Raw genomic sequence first — 18,527 nt, forward strand, 5'->3', positions numbered from 1 at the left:
ACCTCGTTACAAAATTTTTAGATAGAAAATGATCGAACAATCGCCGGTGAGCACTTCCGCCGATAGCTCAGCTGGTAGAGCGGAGGACTGTAGAAAAACTGATATCCTTAGGTCACTAGTACGAGTCCAGGTCGGCGGATGACATCATTTATTGTTTGATAACAATTGCCGGAAATTGCTTTACATTTCAAAATTGAAATTAAGGGAAAAATGTAGAAGATAATTTTGAACATGCAGTGAAATGTTTGCCATTAGTTTGACTATATGATTATAAAGAGCAAAAAAAAACAAATTTTTCCCATTGAATCATGAAAAAATTTGATGAAAATTTCTGGCTGTTTTCTTCACGTCGTAATCAAGGTTTTCAGATGAAAAAAGATCAAACAATCGCCGGAGAACAAATCAGAGCGGCTGGCACAGACAACCGCCGATAGCTCAGTTGGTAGAGCGTAGGACTGTAGAAAATATTATATCCTCAGGTCCCTGGTTCGAGTCCGAGTCGGCGGATGGCATGAATTCTCTGAAAAAAAGCAATAAGATACCCTTTTGGACCCGTAGACGACAAGGCGACAAAATGCGGCAGAAAACAATCTAACGGCAATTATTGGCAAAAAATTGTTGATATATACCTTTTTTAAAAGAGCAGAGGACTGCAATTACGCTATTACCTAAAAACTGAGGGCTCGGAGAGGATTCCATAGAAAATTGCTGCAGTTTATCTCGAAAATTTTAGACAGAAAGTTTTTCTTCGAAACACAAACTAACGAACCTTTTAGAAGACTATTTTTTGAAGATCCAGAACAGTTTTCACTATTAGTTTGACCAGAAGACCAGTAAGAGCAAAAAAAAAAACGTTTTTTTCTTAACGAATCATGAAAAACCTTCATCAAAATTTCTGTCTGTTTTATTCACCTCGTTACAAAATTTTTAGATAGAAAATGATCGAACAATCGCCGGTGAGCACTTCCGCCGATAGCTCAGCTGGTAGAGCGGAGGACTGTAGAAAAACTGATATCCTTAGGTCACTAGTACGAGTCCAGGTCGGCGGATGACATCATTTATTGTTTGATAACAATTGCCGGAAATTGCTTTACATTTCAAAATTGAAATTAAGGGAAAAATGTAGAAGATAATTTTGAACATGCAGTCAAATGTTTGCCATTAGTTTGACTATATGATTATAAAGACCAAAAAAAACAAATTTTTCCCATTGAATCATGAAAAAATTTGATGAAAATTTCTGGCTGCTTTCTTCACGTCGTAATCAAGGTTTTCAGTTGAAAAAAGATCAAACAATCGGCGGAGAAAAAATCTAAGCGGCTGAACCGTAGACATCCGCCGATAGCTCAGTTGGTAGAGCAGAGGACTGTAGAAAAACTGATATCCTTAGGTCCCTGGTTCGAGTCCGGGTCGTCGGATGACATCACTTTTTGTTTGATAAAATTGCCGGAAATTTCTTTACTTTTCAAAATTGAAATTAAGGGAAAAGTGTAGAAGATAATTTGAACATGCAGTCAAATGTTTGCCATTAGTCTGACTATATGATTATAAAGAGCAAAAAAAAACAAATTTTTCCCATTGAATCATGAAAAAATTTGATGAAACGTTCTGGCTGTTTTCTTCACGTCGTAATCAAGGTTTTCAGATGAAAAAAGATCAAACAATCGCCGGAGAAAAAATCTAAGCGGCTGAACCGTAAACATCCGCCGATAGCTCAGTTGGTAGAGCGGAGGACTGTAGAAAAACTGATATCCTTAGGTCCCTGGTACGAGTCCGGGTCGGCGGATGACATCATTTATTGTTTGATAACAATTGCCGGAAATTGCTTTACATTTCAAAATTGAAATTAAGGGGAAAATGTAGTAGATAATTTTGAACATGCAGTCAAATGTATGCCATTATTTTGACTATATGATTATAAAGAGCGAAAAAAACAAATTTTTCCCATTGAATCATGAAAAAATTTGATGTAAATTTCTGGCTGTTTTCTTCACGTCGTAATCAAGGTTTTCAGATGAAAAAAGATCAAACAATCGGCGGACAAAAAATCTAAGCGGCTAAACCGTAGACATCCGCCGATAGCTCAGTTGGTAGAGCGGAGGACTGTAGAAAAACTGATATCCTTAGGTCCATGGTTCGAATCCGGGTCGGCGGATGACATCACTTTTTGTTTGATAAAATTGCCGGAAATTTCTTTACTTTTCAAAATTGAAATTAAGGGAAAATGTAGAAGATAATTTTGAACATGCAGTCAAATGTTTGCCGTTAGTCTGACTATATGATTATAAAGAGCAAAAAAAAAACAAATTTTTCCCATTGAATCATGAAAAAATTTGATGAAACGTTCTGGCTGTTTTCTTCACGTCGTAATCAAGGTTTTCAGATGAAAAAAGATCAAACAATCGCCGGAGAAAAAATCTAAGCGGCTGAACCGTAAACATCCGCCGATAGCTCAGTTGGTAGAATGGAGGACTGTAGAAAAACTGATATCCTTAGGTCCCTGGTACGAGTCCGGGTCGGCGGATGACATCATTTATTGTTTGATAACAATTGCCGGAAATTGCTTTACATTTCAAAATTGAAATTAAGGGGAAAATGTAGAAGATAATTTTGAACATGCAGTCAAATGTTTGCCATTATTTTGACTATATGATTATAAAGAGCAAAAAAAAACAAATTTTTCTCATTGAATCATGAAAAAATTTGATGTAAATTTCTGGCTGTTTTCTTCACGTCGTAATCAAGGTTTTCAGATGAAAAAAGATCACACAATCGGCGGAGAAAAAATCTAAGCGGCTGAACCGTAGACATCCGCCGATAGCTCAGTTGGTAGAGCGGAGAACTGTAGAAAAACTGATATCCTTAGGTCCCTGTTTCGAGTCCGGCTCGGCGGATGACATCACTTTTTGTTTGATAAAATTGCCGAAAATTTCTTTACTTTTCAAAATTGAAATTAAGGGAAAAATGTGGAAGATAATTTTGAACACGCAGTCAAATGCTTGCCATTAGTTAGGGTATATGATTATAAAGAGCAAAAAAAGCAAATTTTTCCCATTGAATCATGAAAAAATTTGATGAAAATTTCTGGCTGTTTTCTTCACGTCGTAATCAAGGTTTTCAGATGAAAAAAGATCAAACAATCGTCGGAGAAAAAATCTAAGCGGCTGAACCGCAGACATCCGCGGATAGCTCAGTTGGTATAGAAAAACTGATATCCTTAGGTCCCTGGTACGAGTCCGGTTCGGCGGATGACATCATTTATTGTTTGATAACAATTGCCGGAAACTGCTTTACATTTCAAAATTGAAATTAAGGGAAAAATGTAGAGGATAATTTTGAACATGCAGTCAAATGTTTGCCATTAGATTGACTATATGATTATAAAGAGCAAAAAAACAAATTTTTCCCATTTAATCATGAAAAAATTTGATGAAAATTTCTGGCTTTTTTCTTGACGTCGTAATCAAGGTTTTCAGATGAAAAAAGATCAAACAATCGCCGGAGAAAAAATCTAAGCGGCTGAACCGTAAACATCCGCCGATAGATCAGTTGGTAGAGCGGAGGACTATAGAAAAACTGATATCCTTAGGTCCCTGGTTCGAGTCCGGGTCGGCGGATGACATCACTTTTTGTTTGATAAAATTGCCGGAAATTTCTTTACTTTTCAAAATTGAAATTAAGGGAAAAATGTAGAAGATAATTTTGAACATGCAGTCAAATGTTTGCCGTTAGTCTGACTATATGATTATAAAGAGCAAAAAAAAACAAATTTTTCCCCTTGAATCATGAAAAAATTTGATGAAAATTTCTGGCTGTTTTCTTCACGTCGTAATCAAGGTTTTCAGATGAAAAAAGATCAAACAATCGTCGGAGAAAAAATCTAAGCGGCTGAACCGCAGACATCCGCCGATAGCTCAGTTGGTATAGAAAAACTGATATCCTTAGGTCCCTGGTACGAGTCCGGTCCGGCGGATGACATCATTTATTGTTTGATAACAATTGCCGGAAACTGCTTTACATTTCAAAATTGAAATTAAGGGAAAAATGTAGAGGATAATTTTGAACATGCAGTCGAATGTTTGCCATTAGATTGACTATATGATTATAAAGAGCAAAAACACAAATTTTTCCCATTTAATCATGAAAAAATTTGATGAAAATTTCTGGCTTTTTTCTTGACGTCGTAATCAAGGTTTTCAGATGAAAAAAGATCAAACAATCGCCGGAGAAAAAATCTAAGCCGCTGAACCGTAAACATCCGCCGATAGCTCAGTTGGTAGAGCGGAGGACTATAGAAAAACTGATATCCTTAGGTCCCTGGTTCGAGTCCGGGTCGGCGGATGACATCACTTTTTGTTTGATAAAATTGCCGGAAATTTCTTTACTTTTCAAAATTGAAATTAAGGGAAAAATGTAGAAGATAATTTTGAACATGCAGTCAAATGTTTGCCGTTAGTCTGACTATATGACTATAAAGAGCAAAAAAAACAAATTTTTCCCATTGAATCATGAAAAAATTTGATGAAACGTTCTGGCTGTTTTCTTCACGTCGTAATCAAGGTTTTCAGATGAAAAAAGATCAAACAATCGCCGGAGAAAAAATCTAAGCGGCTGAACCGTAAACATCCGCCGATAGCTCAGTTGGTAGAGCAGAGGAATGTAGAAAAACTGATATCCTTAGGTCCCTGGTACGAGTACGGGTCGGCGGATGACATCATTTATTGTTTGATAACAATTGCCGGAAATTGCTTTACATTTCAAAATTGAAATTAAGGGGAAAATGTAGAAGATAATTTTGAACATGCAGTCAAATGTTTGCCATTATTTTTCCCATTGAATCATGAAAAAATTTGATAAAAAATTTCTGGCTGTTTTCTTGACGTCGTAATCAAGGTTTTCAGATGAAAAAAGATCAAACAATCGCCGGAGAAAAAATCTAAGCGGCTGAACCGTAAACATCCGCCGATCGCTCAGTTAGTAGAGCGGAGGACTGTAGAAAAACTGATATCCTTAGGTCCCTGGTACGAGTCCGGGTCGGCGGATGACATCATTTATTGTTTGATAACAATTGCCGGAAATTGCTTTACATTTCAAAATTGAAATTAAGGGGAAAATGTAGAAGATAATTTTGAACATGCAGTCAAATGTTTGCCATTATTTTGACTATATGATTATAAAGAGCAAAAAAAAAACAATATTTCCCATTGAATCATGAAAAAATTTGATGTATATTTCTGGCTGTTTTCTTCACGTCGTAATCAAGGTTTTCAGATGAAAAAAGATCAAACAATCGGCGGACAAAAAATCTAAGCGGCTGAACGGTAGACATCCGCCGATAGCTCAGTTGGTAGAGCGGAGGACTGTAGAAAAACTGATATCCTTAGGTCCCTGGTTCGAGTCCGGGTCGGCGGATGACATCACTTTTTGTTTAATAAAATTGCCGGAAATTTCTTTACTTTTCAAAATTGAAATTAAGGGAAAAATGTAGAAGATAATTTTGAACATGCAGTCAAATGTTTGCCATTAGTCTGACTATATGATTATAAAGAGCAAAAAAAAAACAAATTTTTCCCATTGAATCATGAAAAAATTTGATGAAACGTTCTGGCTGTTTTCTTCACGTCGTAATCAAGGTTTTCAGATGAAAAAAGATCACACAATCGGCGGAGAAAAAATCTAAGCGGCTGCACCGTAGACATCCGCCGATAGCTCAGTTGGTAGAGCGGAGAACTGTAGAAAAACTGATATCCTTAGGTCCCTGTTTCGAGTCCGGGTCGGCGGATGACATCACTTTTTGTTTGATAAAATTGCCGAAAATTTCTTTACTTTTCAAAATTGAAATTAAGGGAGAAATGTGGAAGATAATTTTGAACATGCAGTCAAATGCTTGCCATTAGTTAGGGTATATGATTATAAAGAGCAAAAAAAGCAAATTTTTCCCATTGAATCATGAAAAAATTTGATGAAAATTTCTGGCTGTTTTCTTCACGTCGTAATCAAGGTTTTCAGATGAAAAAAGATCAAACAATCGACGGAGAACAAATCTAAGCGGCTGAACCGCAGACATCCGCCGATAGCTCAGTTGGTATAGAAAAACTGATATCCTTAGGTCCCTGGTACGAGTCCGGTTCGGCGGATGACATCATTTATTGTTTGATAACAATTGCCGGAAACTGCTTTACATTTCAAAATTGAAATTAAGGGAAAAATGTAGAAGATAATTTTGAACATGCAGTCAAATGTTTGCCATTAGATTGACTATATGATTATAAAGAGCAAAAAAGCAAATTTTTCCGATTGAATCATGAAAAAATTTGATGAAAACTTCTGGCTGATTTCTTGACGTCGTAATCAAGGTTTTCAGATGAAAAAAGATCAAACAATCGCCGGAGAAAAAGTCTAAGCGGCTGAACCGTAAACATCCGCCGATAGCTCAGTTGGTAGAGCGGAGGACTGTAGAAAAACTGATATCCTTAGGTCCCTGGTACGAGTCCGGGTCGGCGGATGACATCATTTATTGTTTGATAACAATTGCCGGAAATTGCTTTACATTTCAAAATTGAAATTAAGGGGAAAATGTAGAAGATAATTTTGAACATGCAGTCAAATGTTTGCCATTATTTTGACTATATGATTATAAAGAGCAAAAAAAAAAACAAATATTTCCCATTGAATCATGAAAAAATTTGATGTAAATTTCTGGCTGTTTTCTTCACGTCGTAATTAAGGTTTTCAGATGAAAAAAGATCAAACAATCGGCGGACAAAAAATCTAAGCGGCTGAACCGTAGACATCCGCCGATAGCTCAGTTGGTAGAGCGGAGGACTGTAGAAAAACTGATATCCTTAGGTCCCTGGTTCGAGTCCGGGTCGGCGGATGACATCACTTTTTGTTTGATAAAATTGCCGGAAATTTCTTTACTTTTCAAAATTGAAATCAAGGGAAAAATGTAGAAGATAATTTTGAACATGCAGTCAAATGTTTGCCATTAGTCTGATTATATGATTATAAAGAGCAAAAAAAAACAAATTTTTCCCATTGAATCATGAAAAAATTTGATGAAACGTTCTGGCTGTTTTCTTCACGTCGTAATCAAGGTTTTCAGATGAAAAAAGATCACACAATCGGCGGAGAAAAAATCTAAGCGGCTGAACCGTAGACATCCGCCGATAGCTCAGTTGGTAGAGCGGAGAACTGTAGAAAAACTGATATCCTTAGGTCCCTGTTTCGAGTCCGGGTCGGTGGATGACATCACTTTTTGTTTGATAAAATTGCCGAAAATTTCTTTACTTTTCAAAATTGAAATTAAGGGAAAAATGTGGAAGATAATTTTGAACATGCAGTCAAATGCTTGCCATTAGTTAGGGTATATGATTATAAAGAGCAAAAAAAGCAAATTTTTCCCATTGAATCATGAAAAAATTTGATGAAAATTTCTGGCTGTTTTCTTCACGTCGTAATCAAGGTTTTCAGATGAAAAAAGATCAAACAATCGACGGAGAACAAATCTAAGCGGCTGAACCGCAGACATCCGCCGATAGCTCAGTTGGTATAGAAAAACTGATATCCTTAGGTCCCTGGTACGAGTCCGGTTCGGCGGATGACATCATTTTTTGTTTGATAACAATTGCCGGAAACTGCTTTACATTTCAAAATTGAAATTCAGGGAAAAATGTAGAAGATAATTTTGAACATGCAGTCAAATGTTTGCCATTATTTTGACTATATGATTATAAAGAGCAAAAAAAAAACAAATATTTCCCATTGAATCATGAAAAAATTTGATGTAAATTTCTGGCTGTTTTCTTCACGTCGTAATCAAGGTTTTCAGATGAAAAAAGATCAAACAATCGGCGGACAAAAAATCTAAGCGGCTGAACCGTAGACATCCGCCGATAGCTCAGTTGGTAGAGCGGAGGACTGTAGAAAAACTGATATCCTTAGGTCCCTGGTACGAGTCCGGGTCGGCGGATGACATCATTTATTGTTTGATAACAATTGCCGGAAATTGCTTTACATTTCAAAATTGAAATTAAGGGGAAAATGTAGAAGATAATTTTGAACATGCAGTCAAATGTTTGCCATTATTTTGACTATATGATTATAAAGAGCAAAAAAAAAAACAAATATTTCCCATTGAATCATGAAAAAATTTGATGTAAATTTCTGGCTGTTTTCTTCACGTCGTAATCAAGGTTTTCAGATGAAAAAAGATCAAACAATCGGCGGACAAAAAATCTAAGCGGCTGAACCGTAGACATCCGCCGATAGCTCAGTTGGTAGAGCGGAGGACTGTAGAAAAACTGATATCCTTAGGTCCCTGGTTCGAGTCCGGGTCGGCGGATGACATCACTTTTTGTTTGATAAAATTGCCGGAAATTTCTTTACTTTTCAAAATTGAAATCAAGGGAAAAATGTAGAAGATAATTTTGAACATGCAGTCAAATGTTTGCCATTAGTCTGATTATATGATTATAAAGAGCAAAAAAAAACAAATTTTTCCAATTGAATCATGAAAAAATTTGATGAAACGTTCTGGCTGTTTTCTTCACGTCGTAATCAAGGTTTTCAGATGAAAAAAGATCACACAATCGGCGGAGAAAAAATCTAAGCGGCTGAACCGTAGACATCCGCCGATAGCTCAGTTGGTAGAGCGGAGAACTGTAGAAAAACTGATATCCTTAGGTCCCTGTTTCGAGTCCGGGTCGGTGGATGACATCACTTTTTGTTTGATAAAATTGCCGAAAATTTCTTTACTTTTCAAAATTGAAATTAAGGGAAAAATGTGGAAGATAATTTTGAACATGCAGTCAAATGCTTGCCATTAGTTAGGGTATATGATTATAAAGAGCAAAAAAAGCAAATTTTTCCCATTGAATCATGAAAAAATTTGATGAAAATTTCTGGCTGTTTTCTTCACGTCGTAATCAAGGTTTTCAGATGAAAAAAGATCAAACAATCGACGGAGAACAAATCTAAGCGGCTGAACCGCAGACATCCGCCGATAGCTCAGTTGGTATAGAAAAACTGATATCCTTAGGTCCCTGGTACGAGTCCGGTTCGGCGGATGACATCATTTTTTGTTTGATAACAATTGCCGGAAACTGCTTTACATTTCAAAATTGAAATTCAGGGAAAAATGTAGAAGATAATTTTGAACATGCAGTCAAATGTTTGCCATTAGATTGACTATATGATTATAAAGAGCAAAAAAGCAAATTTTTCCGATTGAATCATGAAAAAATTTGATGAAAATTTCTGGCTGTTTTCTTGACGTCGTAATCAAGGTTTTCAGATGAAAAAAGATCAAACAATCGCCGGAGAAAAAATCTAAGCGGCTGAACCGTAAACATCCGCCGATAGCTCAGTTGGTAGAGCGGAGGACTGTAGACAAACTGATATCCTTAGGTCCCTGGTTCAAGTCCGGGTCGGCGGATGACCTCATTTATTGTTTGATAACAATTGCCGGAAACTGCTTTACATTTCAAAATTGAAATTAAGGGGAAAATGTAGAAGATAATTTTGAACATGCAGTCAAATGTTTGCCATTAGATTGACTATATGATTATAAAGAGCAAAAAAGCAAATTTTTCCCATTGAATCATGAAAAAATTTGATGAAAACTTCTGGCTGTTTTCTTCACGTCGTAATCAAGGTTTTCAGATGAAAAAAGATCAAACAATCGACGGAGAACAAATCTAAGCGGCTGAACCGCAGACATCCGCCGATAGCTCAGTTGGTATAGAAAAACTGATATCCTTAGGTCCCTGGTACGAGTCCGGTTCGGCGGATGACATCATTTATTGTTTGATAACAATTGCCGGAAACTGCTTTACATTTCAAAATTGAAATTAAGGGGAAAATGTAGAAGATAATTTTGAACATGCAGTCAAATGTTTGCCATTAGATTGACTATATGATTATAAAGAGCAAAAAAAAAACAAATTTTTCCCATTGAATCATGAAAAAATTTGATGAAAATTTCTGGCTGTTTTCTTGACGTCGTAATCAAGGTTTTAAGATGAAAAAAGATCAAACGATCGCCGGAGAAAAAATCTAAGCGGCTGAACCGCAGACATCCGCCGATACCTCGGTTGGTAGCGCGGAGTACTGTAGAAAAACAGATATCCTCAGGTCCCTGGTTCAAGTCCGGGTCGGCGGAAGACATCACTTATTGTTTGATAACGATTGCCGGAAACTGCTTTACTTTTCATTGTCAAAATTATGTCGAAAAATCTAATATTGTAAGAATTTAGTTTGAACATTCAATTAAAACTTTGCCATTAGTTTGACTAGATGATAGAGAAGAGCATAAAAAATATTCATTGACTCATGACAAACTTTTATAAAACTTTCTGTCTGTTTTCTTTTCCTCGTAGTCAAAGTTTTAAATGAAAATGATCAAACAAGACTGGACAAAAAAGCGAAGCGGCTCTCAACAGACACGCACCGATAGCTCAGTTGGTAGAGCGTAGAACGGTTGAAAAGCTGATAGCCTTAGGTCCCTGGTTCGAGTCCGGATCGGCGGATGGCATGAAATCTTCTGTAAAACTTAACCAACATAAAAGAAAACATTTTTTTCGAACTTTGCGGAAAACCAAAATCTTCACAAAAATCAATTAGATACTTTTTTGGACCCGTAGACGATAAAGCGACAAAAACCGCCAGAAAACAATCTAACGGCAATTATTGGCAAACAATTGTTGATATATACCTTTTTTTAAAAGAGCAGAGGACCGCAATTACTGCTATTACCTAAAAACTGAGGGCTCGGAGAGGATTCCATAGAAAATTGATGCAGTTGATCTCAAAAATTTTAGACAGAAAAGGTTTTCTTCAAAACAAAAACTAACGAACCTTTTAGAAGACTATTTTTTGAAGATCCAGAACAATTTTCACTATTAGTTTGAACAGAGGATCAGTAAGAGCAAAACAAAACTTTTTTTCTCAACGAATCATGAAAAAACTTCATCAAAATTTTTGTCTGTTTTATTCACCTCGTAAACAAAATTTTTAGATGAAAAATGATCGAACAATCACCGGAGAGCACATCCGCCGATAGCTCAGTTGGTAGAGCGGAGGACTGTAGAAAAGCTGATATCCTTAGGTCCCTGGTTCGAGTCCGGGTCGGCGGATGGCATGAAAAAGTTTTCTTCGAAACAAAATTTAGCGAACATTTTAGAAGGTTATTTTTTGAAGATCCAGAACAATTTTCACTGAACAAATGATCAAAAGAGCAAAAAAAATTTTTTTTATTTAAAATCATGAAAAACCCTTATCAAAATTTCTGTCAGTTTTTTTTTTCACCTCGTAAACAAGGTTTTTGGATGATAAATGATCAAACAATCGCCAGAAAATACATCCGCCGATAGCTCAGTTGGTAGAGCGGAGGACTGTAGAAAAACTGATATCCTTAGTTCCCTGGTTCGAGTCCGCGTTGGCGGATGACTTCACTTATTGTTTTATAACAGTTGCCGGAAATTGCTTTACTTCTCAATATTGAAATTAAGGGAAAAATGTAGGAGATAATTTTGCATATGCAATCAAATGTTTGCCATTAGTTTGACTATATAATTATGAAGAGCAAAAAAAAATCAAATTTTTCCCATTGAATCATGAAAACCACTAATGAAATTTTCTGTCTGTTTTCTTCACGTCGTAGTCAAGGTTTTCAGATGAAAAAAGATCAAACAATCGCCGGAGAACAAATCAAAGCGGCTGACAAACAGACAACCGCCGATAGCTCAGTTGGTAGAGCGGAGGACTGTAGAAAAGATGATATCCATAGGTCCCTGGTTCGAGTCCGGTTCGGCCGATGGCATAAAATCTCTGAAAAAATTAATAAGACACACTTTTGGACCCGTAGACGATAAAGGCGACAAAAACCGCCAGAATCAATCTAACGGCAATTATTGGCAAACAATTGTTGATATATACCTTTTTCAAAAGAACAGAGGACCGCAATTACTGCTATTACCTAAAAACTGAGGGCTCGGAAAGGATTCCATAGAAAATTGTTGCAGTTTATCTCGAAAATTTTAGACAGAAAGTTTTCTTCGAAACAAAAACTAACGTACCTTTTAGAAGACTATTTTTTGAAGATCCAGAACAATTTTCACTATTAGTTTGAACAGAGGATCAGTAAGAGCAAAAAAAAACAATTTTTCTTAACGAATCATGAAAAACCTTCATCAAAATTTTTGTCTGTTTTATTCACCTCGTAAAAAAAATTATTAGATGAAAAATGGTCGAACAATCGCCGGAGAGCACATCCACCGATAGCTCAGTTGGTAGAGTGGAGAACTGTAGAAAAACTGATATCCTTAGGTCCCTGGTTCGAGTCCGGGTCGGCAGATGACATCATTTATTGTTTGATAACAATTGACGGAAATTGCTTTACTTTTCAAAATTGATATTAGGGAAAAAATCTAGAAGATAATTTTGAACATGCAGTCAAATGTTTGCCATTAGTTTGACTATATGATTATAAAGAGCAAAAAAAAACAAGTTTTTCCCATTGAATCATGATAAATTTTGATGAAATTATCTGTCTAATTTCTTCACGTCGTAGTCAAGGTTTTCAGATGAAAAAAGATCAAACAATCACCGGAGAAATGATCTAAGCGGCTGACCCGCAGACATCCGCCGATAGCTCAGTTAGTAGAGCGGAGGACTGTAGAAAAACTGATATCCTTAGGTCCCTGGTTCGAGTCCGGGTCGGCGGATGACATCACTTATTGTTTGATAACAATTGCCGGAAACTGCTTTACATTTCAAAATTGAAATTAAGAGAAAAATGTAGAAGACAATTCTGAAAAAGCAGTCAAATTTTGAACATGAAGAACTTATGTCGGAAAATCTAACACTGTAAGAATTTAGTTTGAAAATTCAATTAACATTTTGCCATTAGTTTGAATAGATGATAGAAAAGAGCAAAAAATTTTTTCGTTGAATCAAGAAAAACTTTTTTGAAACTTTCTGTCTGTTTTCTTTTCCTCGTAATCAAGGTTTTAAATGACAAACGATCAAACAAGACTGGAGAAAAAATCGAAACGGCTGACCAACAGACAACCACCGATAGCTCAGTTGGTAGAGCGGAGGACTGTAGAAAAGCTGATATCATTAAGTCCTCGGGTCGGCGGATGGCATAAACTCTTCTGTAATAACAGTTTCCGGGACTTGATTTACTTTTCAAAGTTTAAATTAAAGATAAAACGAGTCAATCAGAATCGACTAAGATACCTTTATTTCAAAACTTAAACAAAATAAAAAAAGAATTCTTTTTTCTAATTTTGCAGAAAAAGTAAAACCTTCACAAAAATCAATAAGATACTCTTTTTAGACCCGTAGACGACAAGGCGACAAAAACCGCCAAAAACAAAATAACGGCAATTATTGGCAAACAATTGTTGATATATACCGTTTTCAAAAGAGCATAGGACCGCAATTACTGCTATTACCAGAAAACTGAGAGCTCGGAGAGGATTCCATAGAAAATTGCTGCAGTTTATATCAAAAACGTTAAAGAGAAAAAGTTTTCTTCGAAAAAAAATTTAACGAACAATCTAGAAGACTATTTTTTTGAAGATCCAGAATAATTTTCACTATTAGCTTAAGCAGATGATCAAAATAAGCAAAAAAAAACATTTTTTCTTAACGAATCATGAAAAACCCTTATCAAAATTTCTGTCTGTTTTTTTTACCTCGTAAACAAGGTTTTTAGATGAAACATGATCAAACAATCGCCGGATAAGACATCGGCCGATAGCTCAGTTGGTAGAGCGGAGGACTGTAGAAAAACTGATATCCGTAGAACCCTGGTTCGAGTCCGGGTCGGCGGATGACTTCACTAATTGTTTTATAACAGTTGCCGGAAACTGCTTTACATTTCAAAATTGAAATTAAGAGAAAAATGTAGAAGACAATTCTGAAAAAGCAGTCAAATTTTGAACATGAAGAACTTATGTCGGAAAATCTAACACTGTAAGAATTTAGTTTGAAAATTCAATTAAAATTTTGCCATTAGTTTGAATAGATGATAGAAAAGAGCAAAAAAAATTTTCGTTGAATCATGAAAAACTTTTTTGAAACTTTCTGTCTATTTTCTTTTCCTCGTAGTCAAGGTTTTAAATGACGAATGATCAAACAAGACTGGAGAAAAAATCGAAGCGGCTGACCAACAGACAACCACCGATAGCTCAGTTGGTAGAGCGGAGGACTGTAGAAAAACTGATATGCTCAGGTCCCTGGTTCGAGTCCGGGTCGGCGGATGACATCACTTATTGTTTGATAACAATTGCCGGAAACTGCTTTACATGCCAAAATTGAAATTAAGAGAAAAATGTAGAAGATAATTTTGAAAAAGCAGTCAAATTTTGAACATGAAGAATTTATGTCGGAAAATCTAACACTGTAAGAATTTAGTTTGAAAAGTCAATTAAAATTTTGCCATTAGTTTGACAAGATTATAGAAAAGAGCAAAAAAAAAATTTTCATTGAATCATGAAAAACTTTTTTGAAACTTTCTGTCTGTTTTCTTTTCCTCGTAGTCAAGGTTTTAAATGACGAATGATCAAACAAGACTGGAGAAAAAATCGAAGCGGCTGACCAACAGACAACCACCGATAGCTCAGTTGGTAGAGCGGAGGACTGTAGAAAAGCTGATATCATTAAGTCCTCGGGTCGGCGGATGGCATAAACTCTTCTGTAATAACAGTTTCCGGAACTTGATTTATTTTCAAAGTTTAAATTAAAGATAAAACGAGTCAATCAGAATCGACTAAGATACCTTTATTTCAAAACTTAAACAAAATAAAAAAAGAATTCTTTTTTCTAATTTTGCAGAAAAAGTAAAACCTTCACAAAAATCAATAAGATACTCTTTTTAGACCCGTGGACGACAAGGCGACAAAAACCGCCAAAAACAAAATAACGGCAATTATTGGCAAACAATTGTTGATATATACCGTTTTCAAAAGAGCATAGGACCGCAATTACTGCTATTACCAGAAAACTGAGAGCTCGGAGAGGATTCCATAGAAAATTGCTGCAGTTTATATCAAAAACGTTAAAGAGAAAAAGTTTTCTTCGAAAAAAAATTTAACGAACACTCTAGAAGACTATTTTTTTGAAGATCCAGAATAATTTTCACTATTAGCTTGAGCAGATGATCAAAAAAAGCAAAAAAAAAACATTTTTTCTTAACGAATCATGAAAAACCCTTATCAAAATTTCTGTCTGTTTTTTTACCTCGTAAACAAGGTTTTTAGATGAAACATGATCAAACAATCGCCGGATAAGACATCGGCCGATAGCTCAGTTGGTAGAGCGGAGGACTGTAGAAAAACTGATATCCGTAGAACCCTGGTTCGAGTCCGGGTCGGCGGATGACTTCACTAATTGTTTTATAACAGTTGCAAGAAATTGCTTTACTTTTCAAAATTGAAATTAAGGGAAAAATGTAGAAGATAATACTGCATATGCAATCAAATGTTTGCCATTAGTTTGAATATATGATTATTAGAGCAAAAAAACATATTTTTCCCATTGAATCATGAAAAACTTTATTAAAATTTTCTGTCTGTTTTCTTCAAGTCGTAGTCAAGGTTTTCAGATGAAAAAAGATCTAACAATAGCCGGAGATCATATCAAAGCGGCTGACACACATACAACAGCCGATAGCTCAGTTGGTAGAGCGGAGGACTGTAGAAAAGATGATATCCTTAAGTCCCTGGTACGAGTCCGGGACGGCCGATGACATCATTTATTGTTTGATAACAATTGCCGGAAATTGCTTTAAGTTTCAAAATTGAAATTAAGGGAAAATTGTAGAAGATAATTTTGAACATGATATGATTACAAAGAGCAAAAAAACCATATTTGTCCCTATGAATCATGAAAAACTTACAGAAAATTTTCGGTCTGTTTTCTTCACGTCGTAGTCAAGGTTTTCAGATGAAAAAAGATCGAATAATCGCCGGACAAAAAATCAAAGCGGCTCCGACTCAGACATCCGCCGATAGCTCAGTTGGTAGAGCGGAGGACTGTAGAAAAGATGATATCCTTAGGTCCCTGGTTCGAGTCCGGGACGGCGGATGACATCAATTATTGTTTGATAACAATTGCCGGGAATTTCTTTACTTTTAAAAATTGAACTTATGTCGGAAAATCTAAGATTGTTAGAATTTAGTTTGAAAATACAGTTAAAATTTTGCCATTAGTGTGACTAGATCATAGAAAAGAGCAGAAAATTTTTTTTCATTGAATCATGAAAAACTTTAATGAAACTTTCTGTATGTTTTCATTTCCTCGTAATCAAGGTTTTAAATGACAAATGATCAAACAAGACTGGACAAAAATCGAAGCGGCTGACCAACAGATAACCACCGATAGCTCAGTTGGTAGAGCGGAGGACTGTAGAAAAGCTGATATCCTTAGGTCCCTGGTTCGAGGCCGGGTCGGCGGATGGCATGAAAAAGTTTTCTTCGAAACAAAACTTAACGAACATTTTAGAAGGTCATTTTTTGAAGATCCAGAACAAATTTCACTAATAGTTTGAACAGATGATCAAAAAGAGCAAAAAAAAAACAAAAAAATTTTCTGTCTGTTTTTTTTTCACCTCGTGAACAAGGTTTTTAGATGAAAAATGATCAAACAATCGCCAGAGAACACATCCGCCGATAGCTCAGTTGGTAGAGCGGAGGACTGTAGAAAAACAGATATCCTTAGGTCACTAGTTCGAGTCCGGGTCGGCGGATGGCATGAAAAATTTTTCTTCGAAACAAAATTTAACGAACATTTTAGAAGGTCATTTTTTGAAGATCCAGAACAATTTTCATTATTCGTTTGAACAAATGATCAAAAAGAGCAAGAAAACAAAAAAATTTTTATTTAATGAGTCATGAAAAACCCTTATCAAATTTCTGTCTGTTTCTTTTTCACCTCGTGAACAAGGTTTTTAGATGAAAAATGATCAAACAATCGCCAGAGAACACATCCGCCGATAGCTCAGTTGGTAGAGCGGAGGACTGTAGAAAAACTGATATCCTTAGGTCCCTGGTTCGAGTCCGGGTCGGCGGATGACATCATTTATTGTTTGATAACAATTGCCGGAAATTGCTTATTTTCAAAATTGCTTATTTTTCAAAATTGAAATAAAGGGAAAAAATCTAGAAGATAATTTTGAACATGCAGTCAAATGTTTGCCATTAGTTTGACTAGATGATTATAGAGAGCAAAAAAAATAAATTTTTCTCATTGAATCATGAAAAAATTTGATGAAATTTTCTGTCTGTTTTCTTCACGTCGTAGTCAAGGTTTCAAGATGGAAAAAGATCAAACGATCGCCGGAGAAAAAATCTAAGTGGCTGACCCGCAGACATCCGCCGATAGCTCAGTTGGTAACGCGGAGTTCTGTGGAAAAACTGCTATCCTCGGGTCCCTGGTTCGAGTCCGGCTCGGCGGATGACCTCATTTATTGTTTGATAACAATTGCCAGAAACTGCTTTAATTTTCAAAATTGAAATAAAGGGGAAAAATGTGGAAGATAATTTTGAACATGCAATCAAATTTTTGCCAATAATTTGACTATATGATTATAAAGAGCAAAAAAAAAACAAAAAAATTTTCTGTCTGTTTTTTTTTCACCTCGTGAACAAGGTTTTTAGATGAAAAATGATCAAACAATCGCCAGAGAACACATCCGCCGATAGCTCAGTTGGTAGAGCGGAGGACTGTAGAAAAACAGATATCCTTAGGTCACTAGTTCGAGTCCGGGACGGCAGATGACATCACTTATTGTTTGATAACAATTGCCGGGAATTTCTTTACTTTTAAAAATTGAACTTATGTCGGAAAATCTAAAATTGTAAGAATTTAATTTAAAAATTCAGTTAAACTTTTGCCATTAGTGTGACTTGATCATAGAAAAGAGCAAAAAAATTTTTTCATTGAATCATGAAAAACTTTAATGAAACTTTCTGTATGTTTTCATTTCCTCGTAGTCAAGGTTTTAAATGACAAATTATCAAACAAGACTGGAGAAAAATCGAAGCGGCTGACCAACAGACAACCATCGATAGCTCAGTTGGTCGAGCGGCGGACTTTAGAAAAGCTGAAATCCTTAGGTCCCTGGTTCGAGGCCGGGTCGGCGGATGGCATGAAAAATTTTTCTTCGAAACAAAATTTAACGAACATTTTAGAAGGTCATTTTGTGAAGATCCAGAACAATTTTCATTATTCGTTTGAACAAATGATCAAAAAGAGCAAGAAAACAAAAAAAATTTTATTTAATGAATCATGAAAAACCCTTATCAAAATTTCTGTCTGTTTCTTTTTCACCTCGTGAACAAGGTTTTTAGATGAAAAATGATCAAACAATCGCCAGAGAACACATCCGCCGATAGCTCAGTTGGTAGAGCGGAGGACTGTAGATAAACTGATATCCTTAGGTCCTTGGTTCGAGTCCGGGTCGGCGGATGACATCATTTATTGTTTGATAACAATTGCCGGAAATTGCTTATTTTCAA

General features: G+C 35.8%; 1 protein-coding gene and 29 non-coding genes across 30 annotated transcripts in view; 29 read left to right on the forward strand and 1 right to left on the reverse strand.

The window, feature by feature from the left end:
- LOC134846899 (dynein axonemal heavy chain 1-like) overlaps window positions 1-18,527 on the reverse strand; it is a 513,436-nt gene that overhangs the window by 63,259 nt on the left and 431,650 nt on the right. The gene's annotated exons all lie outside the window — the stretch shown is intronic.
- Window positions 425-507, forward strand: Trnay-gua (transfer RNA tyrosine (anticodon GUA)). The gene is given in 2 exon segments: window positions 425-461; window positions 472-507. It is a non-coding gene; the product is annotated as a tRNA-Tyr (tRNA).
- Trnay-gua (transfer RNA tyrosine (anticodon GUA)) lies at window positions 1,336-1,418 on the forward strand. Its single transcript is given in 2 exon segments — window positions 1,336-1,372; window positions 1,383-1,418. It is a non-coding gene; the product is annotated as a tRNA-Tyr (tRNA).
- On the forward strand, window positions 1,704-1,786 carry Trnay-gua (transfer RNA tyrosine (anticodon GUA)). The gene is given in 2 exon segments: window positions 1,704-1,740; window positions 1,751-1,786. It is a non-coding gene; the product is annotated as a tRNA-Tyr (tRNA).
- On the forward strand, window positions 2,073-2,155 carry Trnay-gua (transfer RNA tyrosine (anticodon GUA)). Its single transcript is given in 2 exon segments — window positions 2,073-2,109; window positions 2,120-2,155. It is a non-coding gene; the product is annotated as a tRNA-Tyr (tRNA).
- Window positions 2,442-2,524, forward strand: Trnay-gua (transfer RNA tyrosine (anticodon GUA)). The gene is given in 2 exon segments: window positions 2,442-2,478; window positions 2,489-2,524. It is a non-coding gene; the product is annotated as a tRNA-Tyr (tRNA).
- On the forward strand, window positions 2,812-2,894 carry Trnay-gua (transfer RNA tyrosine (anticodon GUA)). Its single transcript is given in 2 exon segments — window positions 2,812-2,848; window positions 2,859-2,894. It is a non-coding gene; the product is annotated as a tRNA-Tyr (tRNA).
- Window positions 3,535-3,617, forward strand: Trnay-aua (transfer RNA tyrosine (anticodon AUA)). Its single transcript is given in 2 exon segments — window positions 3,535-3,571; window positions 3,582-3,617. It is a non-coding gene; the product is annotated as a tRNA-Tyr (tRNA).
- On the forward strand, window positions 4,259-4,341 carry Trnay-aua (transfer RNA tyrosine (anticodon AUA)). The gene is given in 2 exon segments: window positions 4,259-4,295; window positions 4,306-4,341. It is a non-coding gene; the product is annotated as a tRNA-Tyr (tRNA).
- Trnay-gua (transfer RNA tyrosine (anticodon GUA)) lies at window positions 5,330-5,412 on the forward strand. The gene is given in 2 exon segments: window positions 5,330-5,366; window positions 5,377-5,412. It is a non-coding gene; the product is annotated as a tRNA-Tyr (tRNA).
- On the forward strand, window positions 5,700-5,782 carry Trnay-gua (transfer RNA tyrosine (anticodon GUA)). Its single transcript is given in 2 exon segments — window positions 5,700-5,736; window positions 5,747-5,782. It is a non-coding gene; the product is annotated as a tRNA-Tyr (tRNA).
- Trnay-gua (transfer RNA tyrosine (anticodon GUA)) lies at window positions 6,423-6,505 on the forward strand. The gene is given in 2 exon segments: window positions 6,423-6,459; window positions 6,470-6,505. It is a non-coding gene; the product is annotated as a tRNA-Tyr (tRNA).
- Trnay-gua (transfer RNA tyrosine (anticodon GUA)) lies at window positions 6,795-6,877 on the forward strand. Its single transcript is given in 2 exon segments — window positions 6,795-6,831; window positions 6,842-6,877. It is a non-coding gene; the product is annotated as a tRNA-Tyr (tRNA).
- Window positions 7,164-7,246, forward strand: Trnay-gua (transfer RNA tyrosine (anticodon GUA)). The gene is given in 2 exon segments: window positions 7,164-7,200; window positions 7,211-7,246. It is a non-coding gene; the product is annotated as a tRNA-Tyr (tRNA).
- Trnay-gua (transfer RNA tyrosine (anticodon GUA)) lies at window positions 7,890-7,972 on the forward strand. The gene is given in 2 exon segments: window positions 7,890-7,926; window positions 7,937-7,972. It is a non-coding gene; the product is annotated as a tRNA-Tyr (tRNA).
- Trnay-gua (transfer RNA tyrosine (anticodon GUA)) lies at window positions 8,262-8,344 on the forward strand. The gene is given in 2 exon segments: window positions 8,262-8,298; window positions 8,309-8,344. It is a non-coding gene; the product is annotated as a tRNA-Tyr (tRNA).
- Trnay-gua (transfer RNA tyrosine (anticodon GUA)) lies at window positions 8,631-8,713 on the forward strand. The gene is given in 2 exon segments: window positions 8,631-8,667; window positions 8,678-8,713. It is a non-coding gene; the product is annotated as a tRNA-Tyr (tRNA).
- On the forward strand, window positions 9,354-9,436 carry Trnay-gua (transfer RNA tyrosine (anticodon GUA)). The gene is given in 2 exon segments: window positions 9,354-9,390; window positions 9,401-9,436. It is a non-coding gene; the product is annotated as a tRNA-Tyr (tRNA).
- Window positions 11,053-11,135, forward strand: Trnay-gua (transfer RNA tyrosine (anticodon GUA)). The gene is given in 2 exon segments: window positions 11,053-11,089; window positions 11,100-11,135. It is a non-coding gene; the product is annotated as a tRNA-Tyr (tRNA).
- Window positions 11,363-11,445, forward strand: Trnay-gua (transfer RNA tyrosine (anticodon GUA)). Its single transcript is given in 2 exon segments — window positions 11,363-11,399; window positions 11,410-11,445. It is a non-coding gene; the product is annotated as a tRNA-Tyr (tRNA).
- Window positions 12,273-12,355, forward strand: Trnay-gua (transfer RNA tyrosine (anticodon GUA)). Its single transcript is given in 2 exon segments — window positions 12,273-12,309; window positions 12,320-12,355. It is a non-coding gene; the product is annotated as a tRNA-Tyr (tRNA).
- Window positions 12,643-12,725, forward strand: Trnay-gua (transfer RNA tyrosine (anticodon GUA)). The gene is given in 2 exon segments: window positions 12,643-12,679; window positions 12,690-12,725. It is a non-coding gene; the product is annotated as a tRNA-Tyr (tRNA).
- Trnay-gua (transfer RNA tyrosine (anticodon GUA)) lies at window positions 13,759-13,841 on the forward strand. The gene is given in 2 exon segments: window positions 13,759-13,795; window positions 13,806-13,841. It is a non-coding gene; the product is annotated as a tRNA-Tyr (tRNA).
- On the forward strand, window positions 14,188-14,270 carry Trnay-gua (transfer RNA tyrosine (anticodon GUA)). The gene is given in 2 exon segments: window positions 14,188-14,224; window positions 14,235-14,270. It is a non-coding gene; the product is annotated as a tRNA-Tyr (tRNA).
- On the forward strand, window positions 15,305-15,387 carry Trnay-gua (transfer RNA tyrosine (anticodon GUA)). The gene is given in 2 exon segments: window positions 15,305-15,341; window positions 15,352-15,387. It is a non-coding gene; the product is annotated as a tRNA-Tyr (tRNA).
- Window positions 16,013-16,095, forward strand: Trnay-gua (transfer RNA tyrosine (anticodon GUA)). Its single transcript is given in 2 exon segments — window positions 16,013-16,049; window positions 16,060-16,095. It is a non-coding gene; the product is annotated as a tRNA-Tyr (tRNA).
- Trnay-gua (transfer RNA tyrosine (anticodon GUA)) lies at window positions 16,383-16,465 on the forward strand. The gene is given in 2 exon segments: window positions 16,383-16,419; window positions 16,430-16,465. It is a non-coding gene; the product is annotated as a tRNA-Tyr (tRNA).
- Window positions 16,674-16,756, forward strand: Trnay-gua (transfer RNA tyrosine (anticodon GUA)). The gene is given in 2 exon segments: window positions 16,674-16,710; window positions 16,721-16,756. It is a non-coding gene; the product is annotated as a tRNA-Tyr (tRNA).
- Trnay-gua (transfer RNA tyrosine (anticodon GUA)) lies at window positions 16,997-17,079 on the forward strand. The gene is given in 2 exon segments: window positions 16,997-17,033; window positions 17,044-17,079. It is a non-coding gene; the product is annotated as a tRNA-Tyr (tRNA).
- Trnay-gua (transfer RNA tyrosine (anticodon GUA)) lies at window positions 18,395-18,477 on the forward strand. The gene is given in 2 exon segments: window positions 18,395-18,431; window positions 18,442-18,477. It is a non-coding gene; the product is annotated as a tRNA-Tyr (tRNA).

Source organism: Symsagittifera roscoffensis, chromosome 5 (assembly GCF_963678635.1).
Source record: "Symsagittifera roscoffensis chromosome 5, txSymRosc1.1, whole genome shotgun sequence".
Lineage (NCBI taxonomy): Eukaryota > Metazoa > Xenacoelomorpha > Acoela > Convolutidae > Symsagittifera > Symsagittifera roscoffensis.